Genomic DNA, 20,618 nt, shown 5'->3' with positions numbered 1-20,618 from the left:
TCGGTGAAGCAAAGCTTACATACACGAAAATAACCTTGCCAAGCAAAAATACAGAGCTTTATCAAACTTAACAATCAGCTCAGTGTCTGTCTGCTGCAAGTCTGGCTCAGCGGAGGGCTGAACAGAATTTTAAAAATGCATGACAAGACTAGAAGAAGAAGAAGAAGAAGGAGAGGTTGCATATTAAATATCCACCGATATCCTCATGTTTTTTGGCTCAAACTCCATTAAGCTGAAATTGATGTGCATTGAATAGATGTTGCCTCTGAATCTGGTCAATTGGCCAAATGGATTAAGTGTATCAAATCCATTTTCCTGAGTGCACTGAGGAAGTGTCAAAATGAAACATTTTCAATTTAGCCCCTTAAGGTCCAAGATTTCCTCATCCTGCTGTCGAACAAGCAGCTTACCCTGCAAAAACAGGCTGCAACACGTCGCTAAACGTAGCCTGGGCTTTAAATTAGCCCGACACAATCCACATATTTGATTCACTGTGCAGCCAGAAAAAGAGTTACATGACTTTCAGACATCCAGTTCAGACTATAAAGAAACAATGTAGCCTACTTTGCACACTCCTCACTGCTCTCTTTTCAGCCACATCCTCTTGGATTTTATGACTCTGGTTAAAATGCAACCATTAAATATTCATGTGCAAGGGCTTTCACCCGTGAAGCAGTCCCCCCCCCCCCCCCTCCTCCTCCTCCTCTCTCCGAGCTTTGGAGAAAGTGAGAAACTTTTTGATTTTAACTGACAGGAGCTAAATATTAAAAAAGAAGCTTTGGGAGTTCAGCTAAGTCTAGACTACTCCTCTCCAATATCCTACTCCACTCATATGAGCCTCGCTTTCTTGGCTTTCATCCTCATTGTTCTTAAAATTTCAGACTGAAGTGAGACTCTTGTAGAGCAAATTAACATGACAATACAAACTGTGGAGATTAATGAAAACAAATACTCAGTAGGCGAACAATGGCATTATGAAAATTGATGGTTGACAATCATCCCAAAGAGAATAGTGTGGGTTTTTTTTTAGTCATCAGCAAACAGCACACCACATGCATCATAAACTATATCTTTGAAAAATATTGCTCATTAATTTTCACTTGTTGTCTTGGCTGTTTATTATGCAAAACATTTCCTATCAGCAGCAAACGTAATGACAAATAATTCATACTTTCCCTCTTAGAACTCCTGGCATGTTCAAAATCCACAATATACAGCAAGTTAGAGCATCTATAAAAGATTATAGATGAAATTATGTCTTCAGGTATAGACAGTAGCATGAATAAATGCGACTTTGCTGCAGTGAACATTAGGGAAATTTTTTAAGCTTTATTTGGGTAGATGTGACTCGCATACAAATGTAGGGATGCAACATTCAGGGCTTCTCCAAACAACTGATTTTATAGACAAATGAAGCAACTGCTCAGACATGTGAGGCTCGCACCCGTCTCTGTGCTCAAGGTGGCAGAACGCGTGTATGACAACTCGCTGCCGTAAGTTGATTTAACTGCCGAAAATTCATGAGGGGGGGGATAAAATGAAGCCTAACAATAGTATTGTTGTCTGAAAGCGGTGGAAGGACGAGCGGCGTGAAAAGTTCATTCATTCTGAACTAATCTTTTTAGTGATTTGGGAGTAACGATTCGTGCCACTCACTAATGAATGAGGGACTGAACTAATCATTAGGATATTTATGAATAATATCATGTCAGCTGAGCTGCTGCTACAAGCAAGTGTACAGTCAATCACTATTTGAGTTTGGACACCAAGTGTATGAGAAGCATGCGGTACCGATTACTCTTTCATCCGTCACCAGAAGTCTCTCCTGCTTCAGCATTGAGCAGCTGATTGAAATGAATCAAAAGGATTTTTTTTTTTCTTTCTGCTGCACTAGTTTAAAAAAGACGCCACTTGCCAGAAACAGAGTCAAACTTTCCATCACTGCTCATCGCCGTCTTTGATCCCAGACAAATAAGAAAACAAAAAGTGGAGGATGGCTTGTGAAACACTGGGGCTTTCAGAGGCATTCTTCCTCTCTTGGAAGGCTGCCCGCTCTTTTGAAAAGGGTTTTTTTCTTCAAAGCAAACGCCGGTGACATTACCCATTCTCCTCCCAATTAAAATTTATTGAAAACATCCAGGAAACACTGTAGGGCTAATATCATCACAACTAGCCTGTCAAAAACAAACAAATACAGCGATCACCAAGAGAAAAAAAGGAATCCTTCCCTGGCCTTTTGAGTTCATAACCAGCATTTAATCCGCTGTGATGATTTACAATATGACAAGTCAAGCAAAATTTACTGTGACGGATTGAATGGGACCCAACATAAATATAATTACAGCTCACATGATCGTCTCCACCTCCCTCCTCAAAAAGGAAGTGTCTGCCGATGCCACACAAAGAGGACGTAGGATACGCAGCCTTGGGTAATTTGTTTTTTCAATTTGCTCCTCAAGATCAGCTGATGCCAAAGGATTTAAAAAAAAAAAAAACACAGATCCACAAAGTGTCATGGATTTATCAGTAATTGAAGTGACAAGGCCCTAACATCAGGTATGTTACTTGAATTGACTGCTGGATAACTGCAGCACCCAAACCTAGACCTAATGTCATTTGACCTCAAATATTGAAGGTCAAGTGAAACGACAGGGCAACAGTGCGTGGTAATTCTTAAAGATAACAGCTGCAGCTGATAATTGGAGAGTGCGTTTCGAAGATGGATGCTTTTAAATATTTTTTAAAAAAGAGAGAAGAGTGAGTTGGCAGAGCAACATCTTATCAAGTCAAATTTGGCTGTAATTTAATCTTAAAAAGGAATAATAAGAATGTTTCAATCAACTTGGTTCAAGTCAAGTGAAACAATCCAGAAAAAGTGAAACTTGATTTTAGAAAATACTTGAAACAAGTTGATCCGAAACAGATTTAAAAAATCTTAAATGACTTTAAATACAGACAAAAATAACTTGATAGGAAATTATCTGCAGTGTGTACATGCTGTTGAAGAACTGTATCATATGTACAGAATCATAAGGACACAAAAACACAGGGACAAGCATAACAAGTCAAAATAATATGAAAAAAGGAGTAAATATGGAAATAGTTTACAAAGATATATAGCAGTAATTCCCTAACCAAAAAAAGTCATAAACTCTGTGAGAAGTGGCAACACATAGGGGTAATTCTCCAAAAGAAACCCACTGTGCCCAACCCCCCCGGACAGCTCAGATTAGGTTTCACATTCCTACCTCACAAATAACACACACACACACACGCACGCACACACACACATGAGTGAGAGAGTGGAGACAGAGATGTGGAATGAGACACAGCCACTTTTGTTAAGACATTTCTGACCTCACACTATTTCATCTCGCTGACGATGTTTACACCATGAGTCAAGCACAAGGATATCTTCTCTCTTGTTCTTTGTCCAAGATGTGGAGGATCCACCACTCCCTCCCCTCGTCACCCCTCCCCTTCCATCACTCTTAAATCTAATGTAACACACATTAGTGAAACCAGCCATACGCCAATGGTGACACGAAGGATGCTGGGCCCTCGGGAGGGCCATCTCTCTCTCTATCTCTCCCCCCTCTTTTTCTCCCTCTCACCCTCTCCCTCTCTCTCTCTCTCTCCACATGCCAGGCACATCACGGGCGCAGCCTCACACCACAGCGTCTGTGACTCAAACATGCCCTCCTTTTAGAGCAGATGGTCAAAAATAGCGTCCGCCGTCAACATTTTTGTAAGCCGTGGGACCCGTTGGGCCACACAACGTTTGCCAAGGAGTAGGGGTGCAATATATGTGTGCGTGTGTGTGTGTGTGTGTGTGCGGGAGAGTAAAAATAATCTGGTCAGTTACAGCTTTTCTCTGTTTGATACTGACAAAGTGAGAACACCCTGTTGTTAGAAACGAGCTTATGCAATCTGCACCTATAAATAGGAGTGTGAAGCGTGTCTGCATATGTCTCGCTGTGTGTTTACATCCAGACAACATTGCCCAATTCATTAGCATTCATCAGCAACAGTGGTTGTTATGATTTTTTATAATTACTATTAATGTGTGTGAAACCATCGCTTCTTTCTGTAACTGTTCATTTCCACCCCTTAAGCCACCGCTGAGAACGGGACAGCCTGGCAGCCACCGGACAGGGGGAACGTGAGGAAACAGACAGGACGTGTTTACAGAAGAGTTATTTAAAGTCACCACTGGGACAGCAGTACACGTGCTTACACTATGTTTTTTTTTTTTTTTTTTTTGCTCACCTACATGCTGTGTCTATCCACAAATGCACATTTCATATCCTGAAATCTTGCAGGTCATTCAGAGGCACATTCACCAGTATACCGAGTTTGTACCAAGTGTTTGAATTTTCAGGCTTATGACATAGTCGCTACATGTCTTTGCCTGGCAAACTATGTGTTATTATGATCAGATTAAGTTAAGCTGTGTAGAAATGCCTTCATCTGGTACATCACGGTACATCTTCTAGGATTTATATGATTTGAAATTGTTTCTTTGTCTTTACTTCCACTGTTGTTCAACACAGCAAATATCTATATGAATAGACAGAGGAGAGTGTCAGTGTCTCAGGGATACAAGAACCATGTCGATAGGATACTCTATAAATTTATCGATAACATAAATAAAAAAATAAAAAGCTAATTGTCGTGGGTTTCGTCACTCTTACTGTTTTCTTCTGTTTCTTATTTCCATTTTTGATATATCTGTTCTGAATTTTGGCACTGCAGTTCCCATCATGCTCTGGTAATGTAAACAGGAAGTGTAATGTTGCCATGGAGTCAGTGGTTGAGCTGTGGGCTACACCTGAGCTCAGTTTTTCTAGCCTACATTTGTTTACATTGTGGCAAATCTGTACCATGAAATGTCATGCTGCTTTACATACCAGCAAATCCTGTTTACATTGCAACTATGGAAATACAAACAATCACTTGGATTATTTGATACTGAAGACAAGAAAGATCTGAATTGTATTCCTCCTTATTTCTCTGGTGTTTGAGCTGATTTTATGGGTAAGTTGCTCGGATTCCAGTAGTACGTACCAATTTGACTTATTTATTTTATTCACATTACATTACTTATTCATATCAACTGGGTGCAAGGGGTTAATGCTCTCCACCCCATTCACTGCTGAGACTTCTCTTCTGGTCTTCTTTCACTGCCCACAGCTGTCACGTCAGTGTATCAGCTCTGGTCCGTGATGCATGCCTTGCACCTGGGTAACGGACCGCACACAGACACCGTGTTAGAATGAGGGTACAGTGTAAGCTGACACACGGGCTGTGGGTGTGGTGTCACCGCTGTCTGCGCTTCATCATCAGTTAGACAGTTTTGTTAGGGCGGGATGAAGAAAGTGATATCAGGTCACGAAAGAGAGAAAATCACAGCTCAATGTTAAGGATTCAATAAGGTGGTTTTAGCTTCTTAACTCTTTTGCTGCTTTTCTACATTTTGTATCATAGTAAACTGAATATCTTTGGGCTTTGGACCTACAAACAATTAGAGGAAGTCACCTTGGGCTCTGGGAACTTTTAATGGTGATTTCTGCTATTTTTTTTATTAAACAAATAATTAAAAAAAAAAATCGATAGTTTAATTAAAAATGAAAATAATCTTTTGTTCCGTGTAACGTGACATCTGTAAACCTCACACTTCACCTTTGTGCTTCCCAACTCTGCGTATCCGTGATGCAAATGTACAAACTAAATAACTGGCTGCTGCTTAGAAGAGAGTTTGTACCACACACTCTTAAGTTTCTATTTGTCAGAGATGGAACCAAACCTGGAACGAAAATGAATGTAGGCAAGTGGAGCAGATCAGTTGTCAGTGAAAGGGCACTCTGCTCTGGCACGGTTTTTCATAGGAAGTCTGAACAATGAAAGAACAGAGGCAGAACGTGATGACAGGTGTTGGGCTGTCAATCAAGTGTGATCAGACCACACACAAAGAGTCCTGATGAAGCAGATTACTGAGTGTATAAGTGTTCGTTTTTTATTAAATAATGACTGCCAGCATACTTTTTTAACTTTCACTTTGATTGTTGCTTATTTAGTCACAAATATGTGTTTTTGAGAAATACTTCACATTTGAAACCAAGTTCTCAAGAGCTCTAAAGTGCTATCAAAGCCTGTAAGAACAAACACCCAGAAGGACCTCTTCACTTCGGGTCACCTCAGCCTTTGTCACAGTGAATATGCAAAGGAAAACAGGTGAAATGCAAAACGATATTTAAATAGGAGCCTCTCGTGCGTCGACATCTGGCAATAAATGAATGAGAAATGGTGCAACATGTCAGGGGGGGGATTTTATCTACTTGTGTTTTTACATCTTGATAGCAAACTTGAAAGTACCTGACATTTGTGTTTGTTGTGGAGTGGGTGGATGCAGAGGAAAGGGGGAGGTGGAAGAGGGGTGGGGTGGGGGGTGATTGTTGGGGGGAAAGAGATTACCCTCAGACCTTTTCTTTGAGAGAGAGAGAGGCAGAGAGAGAATGGGGGAAGGACATTCCCTGTGTATTAGTAAATCCCAGTTAATTTTCCCTGTCAGAGAACAATGAGATATGGACCCCCGCGGGCTCTGTTGAATGTAATTCCACCACTTGCTCAGAATCACCTTCATTACTCATCAGAGGTGTGGATCTCGCTCTCTCTCTCTCTCTCTCAAAAAAAAAGGCTCCAAAGCGCACACTAGACACGGTGATGCTTCAGCAGAGCCCCTGAGGAGTCTTTCTGGCGCCCCTTTTTTTTTTTTTTTTTTTTTTTGATAGTGAGATTACACCTCTTGAGACATTTTCACATTTTGAGAGCAGCTGCTAGTTTCTCATTCTTCAAATTTAAGAAGGAAATATGTCTGCCATGCAACACTATCCTATGCTACAAGATTTGACAACCCTTCAGGGTTCCCGGGTTGGACCTTGTTTAATTTATAGAAGCAGAGACTTTGGAGAAGCCGGATGCTATTCATGATTCAAAGCCTTTCATTTACACTTAACACTGCGGTGCAGCGCTGTGACATCATCTGCGTATGTTTTTCACAGCATGTCACATTCAACATGCATGAGCCCACGACTGCTGGGGGCCTCAAAAGCTCCAATTACTGTATATCCATTGTGGGTTAAGGCTTGCAGATTGGAATAGATAGTTTTTTTCCCTCACAACTATCATGTCACACTCTAACTCGTCTGTTTAACTCCCACAAACATGTAAACAAAGTATTAGTAGATTTTAATTACATTTAATTTCACATTCATCCAGATCTTAGTCTTCAAATTGCTTGTTTTGTCTGAGCAACAGTCCATAGATTCAATGAATTTACAATGATATAAACCAGAGCACAGCAGCAAATCCTCACATTTGAGAAACTGGAAGTAGGAAAAGTTTGGCAATTTTGCTTAATAAATAACATAAATGACTATTTATCAAATTTGTTATCAGTTTCAGCTTCTATGACATCCATATCCTCTAGAACCCAGTCACTCTGAGCACTAATAACAAATCCTGTGCATAATTAAGATTTTAAATAGAAAAGGAATTTCCTGGTTTACCAAATATACAGTATTTCAACTCTTGTGTGCGTGTGTGTGTGTGCCTGTGTGTGTGTGTGTGTTTTTCTGTTCCGGCTAACTTCCCCTCCAGCATGGCTGCAGCTGTAAGAGGAGGCAGGCCTATTGTTCAGACTAACAAGGGGCGCAGAGGTCACTTGCATTTTCACAAGAGCTTTGCCAGAGGGGTTGGGGAAGTAACCGGCACACTAGTCTGTTTGGTGTGGATCTACACTAAAGCTTTTTCTATAAAGTCACACCATTCCCAGTCTATTATAAAGAGGGATAGATTAGATTAAGTGAGATTATGCAGAGAGGGGCTCCCTAAAAAGAGCAAAAATAACACACTCAGGATTTAGCAGGCGAGTCAACAGTGGGATTAAGCCAAAAGGACACGTTCAAATCCAATGCTAATATGACAATGGTCATCCTTCCACAGGCTCTACTTATAAGTGGTCTCAAATGTTGTTGCTTCAAATTCCTCATCACATTTCACAAGCTGCAGCAGCAACAGAAATCTGACTTTTATTAGCATATTTTGGTCACAAAGATGAGATTAATCTAGAATGTGACAAATCTCAAAACCAAAAGTAAGCGGTATTTCTCTTCTCTCCATCAAACTGTCATCCCTGTCTTCCCCTCCTGTCAAGCCCTCTCTGCGCGTACAGTTTGTACAATAACAACTCCTATCACCAGTGCAACCGAAAATATGCACAAAGTGGTTGCACACTCTAACATGATTAAATGATGTGTGGTCTGGCGTCACTCCCAGCACCTCTCCCATCCCTCGCTATGCTCTGTATCTCCCTCCTGCACGAACGCAAACACACACAGATTCCCTTTCCCTGAGCTGTGTTTTGAAAATAGAAGCTTCATATTAACAGTCAACAGTCAAGCTGACAGGTACAGTCTGACCATTCTCTCCGTCGTAAAAACCCTTCAGTGGATATCTGCGCAGTACATGTTACTGCAGCTCCGTGTCACTGAGGTGCAGTGTTACAAATCATCGCGAGCACACACATGAGGAATGCTAAATAACATGTGTGAGGAGAATACGGTGGAATGGTGTAGAGCAAATGCTTTTTTTGTTATCATCTGTGGTGGAGGAAGTATTCAGAGTCGCAAGATATATATGAGGCGTCACAAGATGACTAACGGGATAGGAAAGAAGAAAAACCTTGTTTTCCTACACAGTTATATACATTTATTCTGGCTTTTGTAATGGTTACTTATTTTTCTTGCGAAACAGTCACAGTAAAATGAAACAATCTGAGGTTAGAAGGAAAAATGACTCCTTAGTGAAACTTATACTTGTCACACTTGGTTGCAAGTACATGTTGCATTATTTTAAGGGGCCACCAGCCAACAAAGTTGGTTTAATTTATAACACAGCAGTATATTTTATAGACTAGTTTTTGTGTGTTAAAGTATATAGTATATACAGAGTGAGAAGCGCAATATTTCCCTCTGAAATGTGATGGAGTAGAAGTAAAAAGTGGCATCAAGGTTGTACTTCAGTGAAGTACATGTACTTAGTTACTTTCCACCACTTGTTATCCTAAACAATCGCACTGTCAGACACATTGCAATATCAAAATATAATAAAACACACAATATAAAAATGAAGTGCTGTTTGACACCAGCATAAACTTCATGATTGAGCCACTACAACTGCCCAGTGACACAATTTTTATTATGGAGAGCACCAGGCTTGCCCTGCACTTTCCTTACTCATTGAAAATAGCCATACCAGCAGGATGATTCATCCCAGGAGTTTATTCTGTCGAGCACTGACAACACAAAAAAGACCTTGAGCGAAACCTACACAAGCTTCCCACAAGCCCTCTGACCACGGAAGAAGAGCAGTCAGTCGCCTTTTTCCCTGTTAGAGTACTTAAGAGAGCTCTCCGTATGCAGGAGCTGCTCGCCGCAAGTGGAATTCCCAAGTCAGATCAATAAAATTATGACATTATACACCATCAAACAGCCGTGTTTACCAGCTACTTAAGCACACATTGTTGGTAAAAAGGCCATTGACGGAGGGTTTAGCTTTGCTGCTATGACGCAGATGAAACTGGAATGAGATATTTCACAAACCTCTTAAGTCTACGCTGCAGTCTATGTTGTGTTTCTGAAATATTACCAGACAAAAGGAGCATCAGATGCACTACACGGACAACATTTAAGTAGGTGAGGGTGGCTAGTTGAGACACACAGCCTCCAGGTCTCCTCATAGGCTGGCCGGCAGTGCTGCTGGAGGTAATGAGGCCTCTTGTGTGTCCTCTCTGATCTGAGAGCTGAATAATTTCCCATGTGGCACAGCCATTTCCAGCTTCCGCCTTTACTCTCACCTCATCGGGTGGGTGGAAAGGCGAGAGCGAAAACTCCCACCCAGCCCTGAAAACGTGTTGCCATTGTCAATCCACAGTGCCACACACAGACCGCGAGCTGGCTGCAGTCCAGGCAGGAAAAAAAAAAAAAAGAAAAAAAAAAAAAGAGATTTGTTTTCTACCTCAAACGTGTGAGATTTAATTTAAAAAATAAAAAGTTTACTTTTTCTGAATGAAAAAAAAATCACTTTATTTTTAGGTTTTGTTTGCTAATCTGTGTTAGAAGCAGCTGAATGTCTTTTTACTGTTTTATTCTGCCTCGCTTTATGCTGACACTTTTCATTGGCCAGAAGGAAACTCAGAGTTAATAAATGGTCTACTTCAGCGCCCAGACACACGTGCTGGGTTGCAGATCTCTTTTTCAATGTGTCTTTTGTTTGACGGCTGGTGTTTCAACATCCTCAACTTGAATAGAAGAAGGTCAGCCTGGTGGGGTCTGCCCCATGGTTATTCAGGAGCCCAACCTGGGGCCCCACAGAGGTGGGGTGACTGGGAGGGAGAGGATGGGACAGAAAACCTCCTCCTCTGTCTGACACCACCCTAATCTATGAAGCGACTGGAAGTTGGAAGTTTCCCGTGCACAACCAGAGCTCAATCAGCGCTTAATCACACGTGCCATCGTGTGCTTGTGGTGCATGCAGATTGAAGAGTCACGCAGGGATTTGAGCAAAGAGCAATCAAAAGACCAGGTGCATAAAAATGGCAGCTTTCTAGTTTGACATTGTTTCCCGTCCTGCATCGAAACTGTAAAGTTTTACAACCATCGGAGATTACAGGTTGAGAAGTCTGTCAGTTCAGAAGGCTGCAGGCAGCAGCTATTAAACCCAACCAGACCCTCGGGTTGCATGGCAGAAATGTAAACAAGCAACTGAGGCTGCTCAATAACTGGTGTCACCGCAGAAGTTTTACACGACCCTCAGCAGCCGGGTCCAAACACCCGGCTGTGCTGTGCAGGAGACGTTCGGATGCTGCAGCGGCTAAAAGCAGACAAGAGGAGAATGAACTTTTCAGCAACATAACAAAAACAGGAAGAGGTCTCCTGGACATCTCACCAAAACAAGAGAAGAAACATCTGCACGTGTGTCTGTTTGCTTGCTTTCTTGCTTGATTCTCCAAGAAACAGAAAAAGGTTGCATGTGTAAATGAAAGAAACACACACTCTCTCTCTCTCTCTCTCTCTCTCTCTCTCTCTCAATGACAATGGTTAGGAAGCAGATCTGGGAGCAATGTCTGCCTCACTTTTTTCCACTTGGCCATGCTTTTTGCTTCCTGGACAGATGTACAGCAAGTGAAAAGCAGCTATATATCAGAGGCCCCTCCAATCCCAACTGGTTCCATATTCAGACAGCAGGAATTTGGGGAGTCAACTTGTTAAACCCTCATGAAGCAGTAATGACCTACAGCAGTGAGACAACTCCAGGCTGTGGCATATAGACTACACTGTATGCATTCATATCTAATGCTATACACATGTGCTGCTGCTCACAAAGCTCACATATAAACATTTAAAAATGACATTTAATGAACAATCCGCGCACTGCAGTGACCGCTGTCTTGCCTTATCCAGTTATCCTGCAGCTTGCACCTACAATTCTACAGCACCATTAAACCCAGATTAGACAAACCATGTGGTCTTTGCAAATCAGAGGCGAAAGGTAAAAAAAAAAAGCAAGACCTCTAAATGTTGCACACACACACACGCTCACACAGACACACGCACCGCGGCATGATTCATTCTGCAAGCAAAATGCATACAGGCTGCTACAATGTAGCCTCCAAGCCCCAACGCTTAGAGATCAACGCGGCATCTGTTACTAACGAAATACACAACCTGCTTAACAGCCCGCCGGTTCAATCCCGACGGCACAGAGCGGCGTGATAGTAAATAAAAAGCTGTGGTTTATTATTACAGCCTCCGACGTGCTCCTCAGTGCCAGTTCAAGTGGTCACTCTATTGTTGAGAAACAATCTGAGCCAAAGTGGAAACAAAACCTTTCCCGAGACAAGAGCCTCGCAGCGCCACACTGGAAACAAGCAACGTTAAGTTTGCTGCTACTCACCGGGTTATTAAGCGGAGAAAGTCCTCGGTAATTTTCGGCTCTTGTTTTTAAATATCTTCCCCCCTCACGGCCACTGAGAATGGGCTCAACGTCAGTGGGTGAGTAACTGAATAGAGTCGGGGAGAGCGCAGTAAGTTGGAGTGTCAAATTACATTGGCTATTCTATTACCAAAGGGACCCATGCTCGGTGGCTGCTGACAAAATGTGTCGCGGATTTTACACGGAGACGCCATCAGGAGGAGAGAGCCGGGAGCGGAGCCGGACTGTCGCTCAGCAGCCATCTGGTACATTGACTGCATCTGCGGCTGGGGCGACCCGCTCACTGACGGTGGACCAACCACATCTACCGCAGTGTGGGGATACACGGGGTTTTAGGAAACGGAAATATACAGTATAAACAAATAGTTACACACATTAAAACGGAAGCTGTGTTTTGTTTTGTTTTGTTTTTTTTGTATGTAGCCTCTATCGTGATTGATCCAGTGAAAATAACAACATATAAAGGTCCTTTATTGTAATTTAAAATTTATTATTATTATTATGGTATCAAACATTATTTACAGAAGGCTTATTATGACTATTATTATTAGTAGGCTATTATTTACAGTGATATTGCAACTTAATACTAGTACCTAGAGTAGTTATAATACATTTAAAAAACACTCAAATACGTCAAAAATATAATATACAGTAAATAATAGTAATAAAAAAATCATTTATTAAACAATAAAAATGATAAATAAAACGATTACAATAAAAGAATTAAAATTTATTTAACAATTAATTAAAAATATGTAATGTTTATATTAACAAACTGAAAATCATAAATCGTCATTAAAATTAACACTGTGATGACAATATGTTATTGTAATTTATTATCTGAATTTATTAATATATCTGACAACAAACAACAACAAACGCACGCGCTCACACGAGGGCACTCGCACACGCGCGCGCTGCGCTCCGGCGATCCGCCTCGGAGCTGACACCACCCTCCGTGTTTTGCAGGTCGCCGCTCTCTGATGGAAGGCTCTGAATAACAAAGACATGTTTGAGAGCAGCAGCGGCATCAGCAGCAGCAGCAGCAGCAGCAGCAGCAGAAGCAGAAGCAGCAGCAGGCTGGGCTGAGCGCTGACGTCAAGGAGCCATGACTGTGCCAAGCAGCATCCAGACTCCTGTCCACCACACGCGCACGCACACAAACACACACACACACACATACACACACACTGACCTGATGCTGCCACTGTGGCCTCTTTGGAGACACCCCTTGTCAAAAGTTAGAAATACATCACCCTGTGTGCTGTGATTGACTCCTCAGAGTTGTGAGATGTGTTCAGGGTCACAGTGAAGTTTTCACTCTCAGAGGGTTTTATACATTTATAGTAGAAGTCACTACACAAGTGATACACTCTGCTGGTGTGTTTGGAGTCCTGTGGAGCCTCTGCTTGCTGGCCTGTGCATCTACCCCAGCTGTCTATACTGGAACAATAGGCGCCATTTGTCCTGCTAAAAGGTGACAGGAAGCATTGATTTCAGCCTGTTCCAAGCTTGTAAGCCATCCCTGAATTGGCTAATGTGAACATTTCCCTCTAACGGAGGTTGGAAAATTTTAGGCAATCATGATGCACAGTAATTGTATCAGGATGCAGGACCTAAGTTTGGATTCCAGGATACCAAAACACCCAATCAATTTTATCGAGCCGTTAATTGCAATAAAGCCCTGTAATGTTCAATAGGAGATTCTAGTAAGGTGCAATGCAAACAGCTGACATCTATACAAAAAGGTAGTATTTAAAGATAGTTGGAAACAAAGAACAAATTGGGAAACACAAAAAACTGCATTTACAGTATATCTAAATCACTAAGGATTTGGTCTAATTAAAGCCAGCGCACTAAGTTATGTTAGAGTTTTTTTATACAACACTCGGCTTCTAATCATAAAAAATGTACTTTTTTAGTTTTAGTTATTCATATACTCCAAATGAAGGCATGCAGTGGAAGATGGAGTAATTTAGATATATTTTCATACCATACAGCAAATTGTAAATGCAGTAAAGCAGCCATTTAGTGCTGTCACAAAGGTAGGAATTACTAAATTGTCGGCCATTAAAGAGCTAGTTACTCATTCACTGATTTCTCTCAGGCTACTTAAGCTTGACACCCTCAGCTGGGAGAACTATTTTATTCTTGTATGGTTAAATGTTTAAACCATCAAAGTTACAACAGTTAAAAATTCAGGGTCAGTATAGCTACACTCCATCAATATGTAGGTATGTGATGCATGTTTTGGCTAATGATATGAATAAGATGACAGTTAACACTCATATTTTTGTCCAGAATAATTGAGCATCATAATATAAAATCTTTCCTGTACTCCACTGCAATGGTTTGAAAAGGATCGACCTTTTTAGACCTGTGATCACACTGTTGTGACACCTTCTCCCTCAAGATGATGATGTCGTCTGTGATGTATGCCAGCACAAGACACTGATCCAAATATAGAGGGGAATTTTCCTTATCACAACTGGGTCAAGGAGACTGAGTCAAAAATGATCTGTTAGTGAAATGCTTCAAAACTTGTGTGTGCACAGATGTTCAACATGTTGCAGTGCAGTACATCAGCAGGCTCCAGTGAAGACCAAGTGTGACATCAGATTTACCCGACATGCTTTACTGCCAGGGATATGCTGGTCTGGTGGTTAACATTGTCACCTCGCAGCAAGTACACAGGTTTGATTGCTGGGCTTTTTCTGAGTGGAGCGTTTGTATTCTTCTCGTGTTGACTTTAATTTGTTCTTGTTTCCTTTTTCCTGTCCATCACAGTAGATTGGAGACCAAAAGGCTTTAACCCTCAAAGAAGTGCTGTAGAAAGTACAAGTGGAGATTATGAATCAGTTAGATGATTAAAAGCTGCAGTCATCAATATTTTTTCTGACAACAATTAAAAAGATAAATATGAAAAAGGTGCTGCTTGTTTTGATGAACTCACAGAGAATTATCACCTGACTCTGCAGTTCCCCTCTTGAGTGTTTTAGTGTCTTTTTGCTCATTGTTTTGGTTTTACAGTCACAACTTTACTGTTTTGGTTCTTACTGCTCTTACCAGCATCATTTCCAGATGCAGTGGGCAGCTAACTGTTTTCTTTTTTTTTGTGCTTAGTGTATAATGACTTTCAGTAATATGAAACATGAATATGATACAAAAACAACATAGACTATAACATGAAATTGTAACTAGCTAGCTGTTTTCACTGAAGAAGCTCCAGTAAACCCACTTTACACTACCTGCCCAGGACCAAACGGCAGACAGACAAAGTTAGCGACTAGCTGGTGAACATAGTGAACCTTTCAGCAGCTAGATACTGTATTTCCCTCAGGAGTTGGTAGAAAGCAAAACAAAACTATAAAGGGTATGATTATTGCACTTACATTAGCCAGATAGACACAAACATGACTCAAAGAAAATGCTAATGCTACTTGGTGTCTGTTAAAAGTGTAAATAGGCTACTGTTAGCTAACTCATTAGCCAGAATAACTCAACAAGGTGATAATACAGCTTTTTGTGTCGCCCCCAAGTGGCCAAAAAAGGAATGTAGGTTTAAAGAGGTCCTATCATGCAGATTTTACAAGTCTATTTATATTCTACGGCTCTGCTGGAATATCTTTGCATGATTTACATTTCAAAAAACTCTTTATTTAACTCATACTGACCCTTTATGCAGCCCCTCAGTTCACCCTCTGTCTGAAACAGGCCATTTCCACTCCTGTCTCTTTAAGGCCCCCTTCCCGAGGAGCCAACTCTGTTCTGATTGGCCAGCCTCAGGAAGCTGACCTTCGGGAGACATCCACCAGCTCCAGGAGCCACGTCAACAAATCATGAAACAAACTATGGTAGTAGGATTTCACTACTTTTTCTCATTCTTTGCTCGAAATGTCAACTTCCGTACATGTTCAAGTTGAAAATCTGATCTGAAATAAATATGAGAGTGGACAATGCAAACAACACATGAAAAAACCTTAGCAACAACCTTAGCAACAGAGGCTACAGTACATATGGGCAAGTGCAACGGGCTAACATCAGCTTGTTGTCAAGTAAGAAAAAAAAACATAGCAAACGAAGCATTCACAGTCGGTTGCAGCCTGGGCTTTTGACTTGCAGGGAGCACTTACATAAGTTAACCTCAAGTTTTGGAACATTGACCATGTTTAGCATAGCGTAACATCATAACAGTATATAACAGAAAATCACAAAAAGCATGACATGTCCCCTTTATGTGACTGCTGATTCTTGGTATATTCAGTCTGTTACTTGTTCAAACTGTTTTGTTCATACAAAATTAGGTTTATAAGCACTGTTTACAAGGTTAATAGCAAAGCAACCTCTTATCTGCAACAGAGTTATTGCATCATGTATTTTATTAAACTTGCAACCAAGATGTAACATATCCTAACTAACGAACCAAAGATGTGAGTGCGCCTCCCAAAGAATACTGGGTGATAGGATTATAATGAATGAATGAAACTTTCTTTTTGTCCATGGTCTGTTACATTTCATTTGAGGGATTTCTTTGTCGCACACCTGGTATAACGACCTATAAAACCTCATATTGTCTTGTACTTATAACAAACTAATCCCAGCTTCCTGATTCTGTCTCAACAGAAGTTCTTTGGTCACATGGCTTCTATGAAGATGAACGGACTGTAAGGGGCACATTAGTTCCCACTCATTCTAGTTTTCACATTATGTTGAATGAAGATGACAAAATCAGCAGCAGGGAGTCAACGATCTTGCCAGATTTTGAGTTAAATCCGAATGAGTTAGATCAACATTTCATGAACCAAATTTAAATTACATAAATATTCTTACATGGCCTCATTGATGGTTTTCTTTTTGTCCTTCTTTACCACTTGTAGACACACACTCTTAGAGAATTACAAAACACATCGTCGATGCTTGACTCTCACCCCACATGTCCCTTTTCTCCTTACATAACAACAGCACAATGTGATCTTTGAAAATGTAGGCAATGAAATGTCTGTGTTTTCATTTACAGTTCCCACCTGGTTTATGAATGAACAACCACCAGGCTCCAGAGACCAGCCCACATCCTCCGCAACCAACCAACCACTGGCTGTCTTCCAGTCAAAATGTGTTCACAGTGCACACTTTGCTCTGCTGTGGACAGAGAGCTCATACTGCTGCGGTGGTATGTCCGAAAAGAGGAAAAAGAGAGATAGTGTTGGAATCATACGTTCCCTAGAGTCTACTTACTACGATGGTCAAGAGCTGTATTGGTATATTTTACCTCAATTTCTTTGCTGAGACATAAAAATGTGAGTTAAATTATAGCTGGAGACTGTCAATGAATTCTGTGCTTTCACTTTACCAAGCCTCTTAGCTCTCTGTGCGTCTTTCCCCAAACAACTGTGTTATTGGGGGTCTGTTGTGTTATGGGATTGTGTGTGACCTGCTGACAGTATTGCAGACTGTGCAGGGGAGTCTGGTCAGCAAATAGGATTGCAAAGGATGGAGGGAATCAGTAGGGCAATGAGGAGGAGAAGGAGGAGGAGAGGCTTCTGTAAACAGGGGGACAACTATTGCTCTCTATTTGACAAAAAGGCAGGGAAATGTGTTTAAACCCCATTGATTCTCATTACAGCAGGAGAGACAAACAGAAAGAGAAGAGACATACCGAGACAGGTTGTGCTGAAGCCTCCTGACGATTTGCTCCCCTTGTTTTACTCTAAGATAAAAAAAAACAAAAATAAACAAAAAGTCTCTACAGTGTGGGGCTGCCGGCACCCCATGCTGCTTTGCTTTTGGGGGACTAGAGAGCCAATCAATGTGTGCTCACAAAGGGGGAAGAGCATTCAGAAAGCCAACTGTTCCCTTAGGCCATGGACAATGAAGATGTGGGAGAGACAGAGGGAGACAGTGCAGAGAGGGAAAGAGGCGAGAGGGTTGACAACATGTATCCTTTACTACCAACTGAGAGGAATAACATGATCACTGCAACACTGACACACAGCAAATATAACACTGACTATAGTCCCATAGAATAATGCTTGTCTAAGCTAATGAGTATTATTCATGCTAGTGGCACAGCTATATGGATGGCACATCTGTCAGTCAGTCGGTCGGTTGGTCGGTCCTCCACTTTGGCCGAGACTAAGATATCAACATATGTACTTAATGGATTGGCACAATTTTTTTGTACAGATGAATCCTAACAACTTTTGTGATCCCTTGACTTTTCCTCTCGTGCCACCATGAGGTTGACATTTGTCTCAATAACTGATGGATTGCCATGAAATTTCGTGCAGACATTCATGCACCCGTCAGGATGAATTTTCATACCTCAAGTCCTCCAGATTAAACAACCAAATACATTGTTTGACCACATGCACTCAACGATACATAGTAGCATTTTAAAATCTGGCGCCCCTATCGGCAGTAATCAGCAGGAGAACATCATTTGTCTGTGCTTTCCAAAACCGCTACAAATCACTGTTCAAAAATTATTATGTTTTATGACATGACAACACCATGGTTAAGGTCTGGTTAGGTTTAGGCACAAAAAAACAACTCTGTTAGGTTTATGGAAAGATCATGGTTTTGGTTCAAATGATGGAAGACAGTAAGCGGTTGGAAATGTGACACTTGCGGTTGGAAACAGGAAACAAACAGCGGTCTCCTGTGGCAAAGTCTACCGTTGGGTTATAGCCTCTCACCCCCCCCTCCCACCTCCTCTAAATGATGAAAATTGTCGACATATATATACATCATCATAACTGTGGCACTGCTCCCAGTCATAATTACTATGGCTGCCAGATGGCATCTGTCACTCAAATGTAGATATTTGTCGTTTTTGGGTGACTGGCATTACTATATTGTATTGTGTTGTTTTTTTTGGGGGGGCAGTCTCAATGCCTTTGCTGATCCCCTGACTTTTCATCTAGCATCAAAATTTGAATTTTTATTTATGACCAAATGCCTAAAAACTAATGAAATTCCCATCAGCCTCAGCTCTACTTTGTATTTAGTGCTAATTAGCAAATATTAGCATGCTAGCACTCGAAACTAAGATGGTGAATCTGCTAAACATCTTAGTATAGATTACCTACAGTAAGTACTGTCCAGCTAAGTGCAGTTTGTAAAGCCTTTTTGCTATGAATTACCCTTATGACATCATCCTACTGAATAGTTAAATATGATATAAAATAAAACAAAGAACAACAGCAGAATGTATAGCATTTTTGCATCGTAAATTACCTAGATGATTAATATTTTCTCAAAATTGTTGATTAATTTTCTAAGTTCCAAGTGACTAACTGATCAATTGACGGATCATTTCAGCTCATACTCAAAAATAATTAAACATAATATGGTAATATTGAGAAAAACAACACAATGTCTGGTATTTTTGCTTAATAAATTATTTAAGTGATTATTCATTTAATAATTTTTATTGAATGACTTGTTGAATAATCAACTACTTGTTTTAGGTTGTACTTAATAATGATCACAGAGTAATATTTGTTATTTAAGGGTGCCCTTCAGTTATTTGTTTTCTTTATAAACCAGTGCAATGTTACTGAGCCATACTATATATGTGGATTATAGATGTTTTGTCATGCACGGGGAATTATGTATAATTTGCGTCAAACAGTCCCTGAGTGGCAGATTGAGCTCACCGTGGGTGTTCCACTTAATAAAATCACTTAGTGTAACAATCCTCACCTTGACATCTCACTGTTCCTCTCAGAGGGAAAGGTTTAGGTATATTGCAGTGCAGTGAAGACTTTTGTTTTCCTTTTATGTATTACCTGACAGGAGGTTAACTAGCTATTTCCAGCCCCATTATTCTCCTGTAACTCCAGGGCAGAGTGAAAAGTCAATTATAGTCAAAGCATACTGTGTTTGTCAGAATCCCAGGCTTGTGATGTACTCTGCAGAGTCATTTTCTCCTAAATGTGAATGTTTAATTATCAGCAAGACATTATAGGGTTTAATGAGATGCCATAGCAAATTGCATTGGAAGCTTCATACGAACTGATATACCAAAAAAAACAAAAAGCATCTCAGCAAGGCAGTAGTTCCTCAACAATATCAGAGCTAGTCAGTCCACGCTGTGACATTTAAGTAAGATGCTCTCCTTATCTTAGAGGATGGGTTCCAGCTCCTCAGCTGGGAAATGTCACATGTTTTTTAAGGTCAGGTTGAATCTCTTCAGTTATTTTTCATCAAAGGAGCTTAGCTGAGTGATTCCCTCTCATGATAATGCGATTCCACGACAGGAATCAACATATCGACATACATGATCTAAGATAGCGTACATCTACAGTATAATTCAAAAGTAAAAATACAACCTATTATAAATCATCAGGCCTTCCAGGATTTATTTTTCTTGCAGTGTCTCTGTCTACATCCACCATCAGTGATTTTTTTTTAATTTTTCACAGAGTAACTTAAAAAAAAAAAACCCATAGAGCAGGTGTGAACTTGTGAACTTGCTGCAGGTCTTGCTTGTAGGTGATGGAACAATATTGATAGCAGAGCGAGAGCTTTTCCATTAGAGGAAAAAAAGCGAGTGCTGTGCC

At 40.7% G+C, this 20,618-nt stretch overlaps 1 protein-coding gene and 1 long non-coding RNA gene across 2 annotated transcripts in view; one reads left to right on the top strand and one right to left on the bottom strand.

Moving 5' to 3' along the window:
* The window catches only part of LOC121887114 (zinc finger MIZ domain-containing protein 1-like), a 114,024-nt gene extending 101,699 nt beyond the window's left edge, over window positions 1–12,325 (bottom strand). Inside the window, exon 1 of the mRNA XM_042397685.1 lies at window positions 12,016–12,325. The gene's annotated coding sequence lies outside the window, so the exon portion shown is untranslated. The remainder of the gene's footprint in view (window positions 1–12,015) is intronic.
* Window positions 12,326–12,929: 604 nt separating this feature from the next.
* On the top strand, window positions 12,930–17,367 carry LOC121887115. The gene is made up of 4 exons (XR_006092910.1): window positions 12,930–14,748; window positions 15,795–15,908; window positions 16,678–16,718; window positions 17,072–17,367. It is a non-coding gene; the product is annotated as an uncharacterized LOC121887115 (long non-coding RNA).
* Window positions 17,368–20,618: the final 3,251 nt, after the last annotated feature.

Source organism: Thunnus maccoyii, chromosome 20 (assembly GCF_910596095.1).
Source record: "Thunnus maccoyii chromosome 20, fThuMac1.1, whole genome shotgun sequence".
Lineage (NCBI taxonomy): Eukaryota > Metazoa > Chordata > Actinopteri > Scombriformes > Scombridae > Thunnus > Thunnus maccoyii.
The sequence above is the reverse complement of the archived record's forward strand: the minus strand, read 5'-3'. Positions and strand labels throughout refer to the sequence as shown.